General features: G+C 37.6%; 1 pseudogene; it reads left to right on the forward strand.

Moving 5' to 3' along the window:
* Positions 1-6,317: 6,317 nt before the first annotated feature.
* LOC102824394 lies at positions 6,318-6,772 on the forward strand (annotated as a pseudogene).
* The last annotated feature ends 2,698 nt before the right edge of the window (positions 6,773-9,470 follow it).

Below are 9,470 nucleotides of genomic sequence, written 5' to 3' on the forward strand. Positions count from 1 at the left end.
ATGTGAACTACTAAGATCTATCATTGCTTCAATTTAAATAAATCGTATTTGGCTCTCAGTTAAATTCTAATTATTAAGATAAGCAGTGTCACATCATAATACTGTGCTTTAACCAGACAGATAGCAAGTGACTACCCAAAAAACCCCCAAACACACTACCACTGAATAGGTTCTGACTCATAGCCACCCTATATAAGGTTTCCAAGGCTATAAATCTTGAACAGGAGCGGAAAGTCTCACCTTTCTCTTGTGCAGCAGCTGGTAGATTCAAACTGCCGGCCTTGTGGTTAACAGCCCAACTCGTAACCCACTGTGCTACCAGGGCTCCTTGAAATAAAAAATACTTGTAACTAATTCCTAAGGTTTCAGAAGTACAGACATAAATGGTATAAAGTCTTTAAAACAACTGGCATGGGAGATCCGTCTAAGATGGGAGAACTAGTTAATGGGAGAGCCGTCTAAGATGGGAGAACTAGTTAAAGGTCCTGACATGTAGGATTCAGGTTAACTTAAACAGGAAGACTGACTGATTTGGGGGCTTGACTCAGCTATACTTTAAACACCTCCATCTCCTAAAAATGAGCCCTGCCTTTGTAATATTGCTGTTTATTTTTTCAAAAATAAAATGATTTTGAGTTCATAATAATTGTATAAACATGTAAAATTATTCAATATATAATTTCATATATACTGACAATTTAAGATCTGAGCAAATTTTCCATGTGTAAATAACATACAAGTGTATATATTCACTCAAAACAGACAATAACTATAGTTAAAGGGAAAGGCCACATGAGTAATTTATATGGCGGTTAAAACTGCCGGTGATATCTATTTTAGAATTCTCTTCCTTATTAGGGCCCTCCTGATGTGGTGCTGTAGGATCAGCACTGAACTGTGAGCTACAAGGTCAGCAGTTCAAGCTCACTAGCTACTCCTTAAAAATCCTACACAGGGTCGCTATGAGTTGGAACCTATTCGATGGCACTTCATTATTGATGTAGACTTAGCTAGTGGAGGTGTTTGATGACATGAGATTATATACAATGTTATATACAATGGAGTCCTGGTGTGTCGCTGTAGGATAAGCACTGGACCACATGGTTGGGTTGAACCACAAGGTTGGTGGTTCAATCACAAGCCGCTCCTCAGAAACCCTATACAGGGTCACTATAAGTCATAACCAACTCAATGGCACATAACAACAATTTAACAACAACAACAACACTATACATTTTTAAATGGTTCATTAGATTTCCTATTTGCTTGTTTTATATACTGTTGTTAAGTGCTGTAAGTGGTGGTGGTGGTTATGTGCCGTGGAGTCGGTTCTGACTCAGAGCGACCCTGTACAGGATTTCCAAGGCTATAAATCTTTACAGAAGCAGAAAGCCTCTTGTTTCTCCAGCAGAACAGCTGGTAGTTTCGAACTGCTAACTTTGAGGTTCACAGCCCGATTTGTAACCACTATGCTACCAAAGCTCCTTAAGTGCTGTAGAGTGGGCTCCAATTCACAGTGATCCTATATAGGGTTCCCAAGGAGCAGCTGGTGGGTTTGAACAGTTGACCTTGTAATTCCCAGTCCAGTGCTGATCCTACAGCGCCACACCAAGAGTCCAATTCTGTAATAATGATAACAATAATTTATAGTAATAAGTGTTGCATTTCAAAGTCCAAACAAAAGATGATATAAAGAATTCAGTAACAGAAACAGAACAAAAAGGAGGCAAAGTTTTCAAAGGTGTGTTTTCCATATTTGGGACTTTGCCTGTTGCTCCTCTCCTGCATTGATGATAACCAAACATGTACTTTAGTACCTTGCCCATTATTAAGGCTCCAAACCTATATTTCTGCAGCTTGCTGTTCATTTTAACTCAATTTCCTCTAAACCAGTTCACGCAACGGTTCCAAAACCAAGCGTATCTTTCTGGAACAAGTATCTTCCAGCATTCATGTTTTCTGATCTTGAAGTCTCCAAGCTCCACCCTTTTTAAAGTGTCAAAATCATTGTCTTCATAGCATGAAGAACAAAATGGTTTACATTCTTTCACATATGCAGTCTCACGATTCATCTCCTTGATGGCATCTTAAAATTGTTTTTAGTGGGATATAAAGAAGGCAAAGGCACTCTGATAGCGTAGCGATCGTGTTGCTAACCTTAAGGTCAGCAGTTCAAAACTGCCAGTTGTTCCAAGGGAGAAAGATGAAGCTTTCTGATCCTGAAAAGATTTACAGCCTCAGAAGCCCTGTACAGGGTAGCTATGAGTTGGCATCGACTTCACAGCTCATAACCACCACCACCACTACCATCACCATCAAGAAGGCAATTTATTTTTGAAGAAGACCTGATGGAGCAGTGGGTTAAGCATTAGACTGTTAACTCACCAGCTGCTCCGATAGAGAAAGAAGAGGCTGTTGGCTTCCATAAAGATTTAGTCTCAGCATTCCGAAGAAACAGTTTTACTCTGTCATGGACCCTGGTGTGGTGCTGTAGAATAAGCACTGGACTGGTAACTGAAAGGACAGCAGTTCTTACCCACCAGCCAATCTTGGAAAGCCTGTAAAGGGGTCGCTGTGAGTTGGAACTGACCCAACAACACACAACTGTTGAAATTGGCTTGATCGCAGTAGGTATTTGTTTTTGTATGTTTATGTTTGCATCTGTTCTGTTTCTGAACTGGTTTATTAGTTCCAAAATATTTTAATTTGGTTCTCCTGGATTTGGTACGGTTGTTGGTGGTACTATGTGTCACCCAGTTGGTTCCGACTCATAGCGACCCAGCATGGGCTTTCCGAGGCTGTAAATCTTCACAGATTTACAAAGATGAGGAGCAGAAAGCCTCATCTTTCTCTGGCACAGTGACTGGTAAATTTATTCCAACTACTGACCTTGCGATTTAGGAACCCAGCTCATAATCTACTATGCTGCAGGGCTCCTTGGATTTTATTTATAGACAATTTCATATTACCTACATATTACCTTGTGTTTGGTGCTACTGAATATTTTTGCCTCTTAACTTGCAGTTTATTCTCCTAGTATATTAGAGTGCTAGTGGCGCTGTAGGATAAATGCTGGACAACTAATCACAAAATCGGTAGTTCAAGCCCACCAACCACTCCACAGGGAAAGAATTAGTCTCAGGAACCCTATGCAGGGTCACTATGAGCCAGAACCAACTGGCAACACTTAACAACAAGTGAACTGGATACAACTTTCAAAATATTGTTGAATCACACTGTGAAAGTGACATTCTTTAATGTTTCCATCTTTAATAAAATTTCACTAAATACAATGTTTGCCTTTAGTTTCTGAAAAATTATGTATCAAGTTAATAATGTACTTTTGTATTCCATATTAAAATAATTTTTTTAAATCAAGAATAGAGGTTGGTTTCAGATATGGTTTAGGATTTCTCAAAATGAGCATATATTTTTGACATGTTAACTTGTTTATATTTTCTATTTTTAAATAGGTTTGTTATGAAAGCTGCTTTAATTCAGTGATTTGATCTATTTTAAGACATTGATAGGTGTGTGCTACATCCTAGTATGGCACTGTAGGATAATCAGTGGACTGTTAACCATAAGGTATGCAGTTCGAACTCACCAGCTGCCCCTTGGAAACCCTATACAAGGTCACTATGAATTGGAACCAACTCGACAGCACTTAACAACAACATGAAGTTTTAATACTTTATCTAGGAATGCTGACTCTATCGTCATAAGTGAAATACAGCAAAATGGAAACATGTTTGAGCTTCTAGTCAGAATTATACTCACGTCATAAAACAAATTTGGAAGATTTATCTGCCTCCCTCCATTCTAGGAGATGAAAAAATAATTGGGAATTGTTTTTCCCTTAAGTTTGATGGCAGTCATAGTTTCAATTTGCTTGAGCCTTTTTGTTTTGGGAGAGGGCATATTTATAAACTTTCCATTTCTCTGTGGTTATTTATCTATTCTAGTTTATTCTTCAGCACTTACTGAATCCCTTTTATTCAGTTCAAAAAATAATTATATATCTTGTGTGTATCTTTGAATTTATTTAGCATAAAATTATATATTGTTATCCTAATTTTAAAAAATCTACTACTTACCTGTGGCTTTACACCTTACTACCTTCACCCCAATTTGTGTTGTTTTGGAGCTAAAGGACCGTTTTCATTTTTCCTGTAGTTCTACTACTGTAAATGGAAGTCTTCTATGAAATGTTTCATAAATAATTTGCTAAGCTGTCATGAATGTTGCCTTCAATTAAATGGTGAGTATCCAGAATTCACCTCTCCTTTCTGTTCAGAGTGGTGTAAATGGCTAGCATGCTTGACTGTTAACCAAAAGTTAAGTGGTTCAAATCCACCCAGAGACACCTTGAAAAAAAGGCCTAGCCTTCTATTTCTGAAAACTCAAATTGAAAACCCTATGGAACACAGTTTACTCTGACACACGTGAGGGGGGTCACATGACTAACCATCCTCTCCTTTGCTTCTGGTTGCAGGCTGCTCAGCACACTTGTCTTTTCTGTCATAATTATTCAGTGTTCTTCATGTCTTCCAGGGAGTCTCCAATTTTGTGGATTTTTTGTCATGATTTCCATTCTGCAGTTCCTTGATTTCTCTATTCCTAATTCATTTTATTGGGATTTGGGGAGGGTGACATCGTAAATCTATTTACTAAGCTTTTCTCATTGCAAGTGGAAGTCTTGTAGCTATTTTTGGTGTAATTTTTTCATTCCCTTTGATATCCATTCAGTCACGAATCCTGTGAAAATTCCTTCCAAATCCCTCTATAAATTGTCTTTTCCTTCCATCCTCTACCATGTCATCACTACTGCTGCCTCCTTGCTGGTCTACCTTATTTCAACATCAGCCCTGCAGATTCACTCCACACATCAGTTATCTGCCTTAAATGCTCCTTTCTTTTACTATGGTACTCTGCTACCAAGAATGAGATGGTAACTCTCTTTTTCTTAACACACTGAGTCTAAATTCTCTTCCTGCTTTCCCAGACTTAAATCTCCCATCTGATATTCATCACAGTCTCTTAACTGCAGCCAGACCTGTATTCTTAATACTTAATACACACACACATACACACATAGGTATGCATATACATATATATTTATATGTATACGTAGATATGTGTACGTATTTATGCTACATATATTCTTACATATACATTTGCACACATCTATTAAAAATAGTACTTTTGTGTTTTTAGTTATGAATGCTAATCTTATCTGTCCAGCTAAACTTCATACTTCTTGAAGCTTATATATTATATCTAATATATATTGTATATAGTATTATATAATATATATATTATATATACTAATAACCTATATATTAGTATATATAATGACTAACATATATATTAGTACACACACACACACACACACATATATATAGTCGTGGCTGACGTGTAGCTAAGTACATAAGAAGTCTAAAATACCACTACTGGTAACCTTTGTCATAGATCATGAGGAAACATAAAACATGCTGAACATTTTAGCCCTAAATGTTGTTGTTGTTGTTAAGTGCCATTGAGTCAGTTCTAACCCATAGCAACCCTGTATAGGGTTTCTAAGGAGTGACTGATGAGCTTGAACCGCCAACCTTGCAGTTCAAATGGCTTTGCAGTCTGGCACATTAAACCATAGCACCACACCAGAATTCCCTAAATAGATCTCCTAAAATCTATTTTAGGAGATCCTTCTGTTTAAATAAAATAATAGAAAATATCAACGACAGTACTGTTATTAACATCATCCATCAGTTGACATTAAGGACCCAGAGTTTGCACTAAATTTTTTTTAATGTTTTATTGTGAATTATGTGATCATTTACATGGGAGAACATTAATTTTACATTCATCCTATCGTATACTGTTTCATTGCCATAGTTACAATCCTCCCCATGCATCATCAACCAACCAAAGTCTGCCCCCCAGTTGTCAGCACACAGCCTCTCTCCCTCTCTGAGTCTAAAGTCCCCAACTGCTCCATCTCTCCATATCATTGTCTCTGCCTCCATCTCTGGTGTCCCTGCTTCTCTGCACTAATTTTTAAGTAATAATTAAGATATAAGGGAGCTTCAAAAGTTTCATAGAATTAAAAGATTCTGAAATTTCCCCACAAAATTTAAAGCACCTTCCTATATCAGTTTATATCTCCTTTCTTCTCAAGTGTCACTGAAATGCCAGGAAAAACTTTTTAATAGATTGAAATATTATGTCAGTAAGAAGAATGGAGTGTGCGCACCATGTTCATGGAGAGATGCTGAATGGGTGGTGCTCTGGCTGGAGACAACAGGGCAGCCAAGATGCTGGCTTTGTTAGTCTGAGCCTCTGTCCAGGTTGTAAGCAACTGGAAGCTGCGTCCTCCCTGGGCCACCCTCACCTTGACACCTTTAGCACTACACAAGATAAAACAACTTGCTGAAGATAAGTCTGAATATGTAGGTGTGAAAGTTGGTGTTTGATCCAGAGGTTGCAATGGCCTTCCATATACTTTAGAATAGACATAGACAAAAGGAGATTCCAAGAAGTTGTTCAAGATGGGGTTGTTCATGGAAAAGAAAGCACAGCTAACCCTTATAGAAAAAAAAGCTGACTATGTATATGGCAAATTATTCATGGAATTTGTGTTCGGTAAACCAAACATCAGGGAACATGTGGCTGTGGAGAAAACTTTAGCATCTTCAGCCTTAGGAATCTTCTGGCTGTGAGCTCCAGGGATGCTCACGGAAATGGAGGGCTTGCTACGGAAATCATGTGACTGTCACATTCTTAGATTCACAGTGTAATACTGCCGTATGAGAAAAATAAAATTAATGCATTTGAAATGAAAGAAAGAATGCTGTCAGCAGATGAGAAATGCATATGAATTCCAGAAAAATAGCAAGCACATCTTGACAGAGCAATCCGAACAGGAGGAATCAGCCAAGAACACATGAAGGGCTGCTGTCCCTGCCAAAGGAGCCTCAGAAATAGTCACAACTTGAAGACAGCAAATGCAAGGGGCAGGAGGGCCAAAGAGTCAACCATCAGGGAATTCATTAAAGGGTTACGTTCAGAAGATTTGGGATCTCAACTGAGTCATAGCTGAATATTTCACCTTCAGACCCATATCAACTATTACTGTGTAACAAATCATCCCCAAACATAGTGGTTTCAATAAGCTTTTTGTATCTCTGTTTTTGTGTGTTGGGAGTTTGGGAGAAGCTTCGAGAGGCCTTTCTAGTTTGAGTTCTCTCATGTTGTTGCAGTCAAGATGTCATTTTCTGTCTCTTGATTGTCTCCTTCTCTATTTCTATTTTTTTCCTTCATGTTTGATTAATAATTTGGCTGTATAGAAGACTGACCAGATTCAAGATCCCTTTCCAATTCTAAATTTGGAAGTATTAATTATTCCATTGTTTCTAGCATCCAGTGTCTTTAATGATGTGTGTGTTTATTGTCATTGATCTGTCATTTCACTAGGATTTTCTCATTTTCCTTTGAGTTCAGAAATTTTACCAGATGTAGTTAGTTATTTTTCAGGTTGGGTTATTCCACACTTGAAGAATTGCTTCATTGTGAAAACTTGTGTCTTTCTTCAATTCAAGGAATTAATTTTTCTTCTAAGATTTCTTTGAATATGTTTTTCTATTGCTTTTGCATGGATGGGTATTGGACTTTCTGGATTTATCCTCTATGTCTCCCTATTCTCTTATGTTTCCCATTTTTATCTTTTTGCTCTACATATGATAGGCTTTCTTGCATTTGCATTACAGGTCACCAGCATGGTCTCTATCCCTGTACATTCCAGTATTTTCCTTGACTTTTCATTTTGTTAGTTATAAATTTAATGTCCAAAAATTCTTTCATGTTATACATACATCTTCATAGAAATCTGCTTGTTTTTAGGATATAATACATGTCTCTTGATTCTCAGAGAATACTATTTACAAATGCTTAAAATTGTAGTCTGCCTCTTTTATCATTTGTTTCCTCTAGAGTAGATTGTTCTATTAGTTTCTCCTTGACCTTCTATTTTTTGGTAATGATTTCCCTGAAATGTATGGTGATCTTTCTTTTGTCTATTCATGAGTGAAAGACTATAGTTATTAATATGGAAAACTGTAGTGGGCTTTCTCTGAGTTGTTTAGGTTTCTTTCTCTAACAGAGCTTTTCCTTTTATGGGGTCGTTATAATGAGTTCTCTAGACCCATAGTACTACTGATTCCCTAGGATAGGATGCATGTTATTGTTAGTCACTGTCTACTTAATTTTGATTCATGGAGACCTTATATATGAAAGAATGAAACACTGCCCAGTTACTTATCTTCCAGTATTAATTTGGACAGTATTCTGTTGTGAACTGTAAGGTTTTCATTGATTAATTTTCAGAGGTAGATCTCCAGACTCTTCTCCCCAAACTTTCTTAGTCTGACAGCTCTGCTGAAAACTGTTCCCCATGGGTGACGCTGCTGGTGTTTGGAAACCAGTGACAAAGCTTCCAGGATCGTAGTAACTAGAAGTGAAAGAAGCTGTCTAATGCTTCTAGTTTAAGAAGCACATGTTCTTTTTCTTATTCTCTCAAAAGCTACCAAAGACCAGAAGAATTAAAAATAATGCAGCTAGCAAAATCTCAGTACTTAAGCATATCTATTTTCTTACTATGTGCTTGGATTATTTTTACCAATTAAATAGATTAGAAAAATGAACTTAAAATTAATAGCCGGAAAAGGTGTATTTTAGCGCAGAATGCGCCTTTGCCTTTGTAGGCTTCTTTTTATGTAGAGCTTTGTAGACACGTGTATGTTTTTCTGTGAATCTTAAGATACAGGATATTTTCTTTGAGTGGGAAGAGATGATCCACAGTGTTTTGTAAAGCTGTGCTCATAAGGCCTTAAGTTTGCCTGTACTAGGGATATGTAAACAGAAGCCACCTATCAGGATCTCTCAACTTCTGCACTATTAACATTTTGAGTTGCATGATGGGTTATTCTTTGTCATGGGGGCTGTCCTGTGTGTTGTAGTCTCTACCCACTAGATGCCAGTAGCACTCTTTCACATTTGCGACAGCCAAAAATATCTCCAGATATTGCCAAATGTCCCTTGAGGGAGCAACATTACCTTTCCCTCCCAACCCCAGTTAAGTACCACTGCTATAGAGGAAGGCATTCCTGGGTGGTAGGAATGGTTAAGCTGTTGGTTACCAACCAAAAGCTCTGCAACACGTTAATTTACATGAGTTGGAATTGACTTGAAGCAACTGGTATGGCTTTTGCTTGGCTGTAGAGGATTCCACACAACTTCTGTCCAGATTCTCAGCCAGGTGACCTGTGCCAACTAACTACTATGAGTCTGAACTGTTGTTGGGGAAGAGTCAGCATTTTGTATAGACTTAGTTTCTTCCTTTTCACTTTTGTGTTTCCAACTCCGGCAAGCTTCCTTCAGAAGTGTTAAATTCAAATGATATTTTTGAGTGG

The sequence above is a fragment of the Chrysochloris asiatica genome, unplaced genomic scaffold (genome assembly GCF_000296735.1).
Source record: "Chrysochloris asiatica unplaced genomic scaffold, ChrAsi1.0 scaffold00012, whole genome shotgun sequence".
Lineage (NCBI taxonomy): Eukaryota > Metazoa > Chordata > Mammalia > Afrosoricida > Chrysochloridae > Chrysochloris > Chrysochloris asiatica.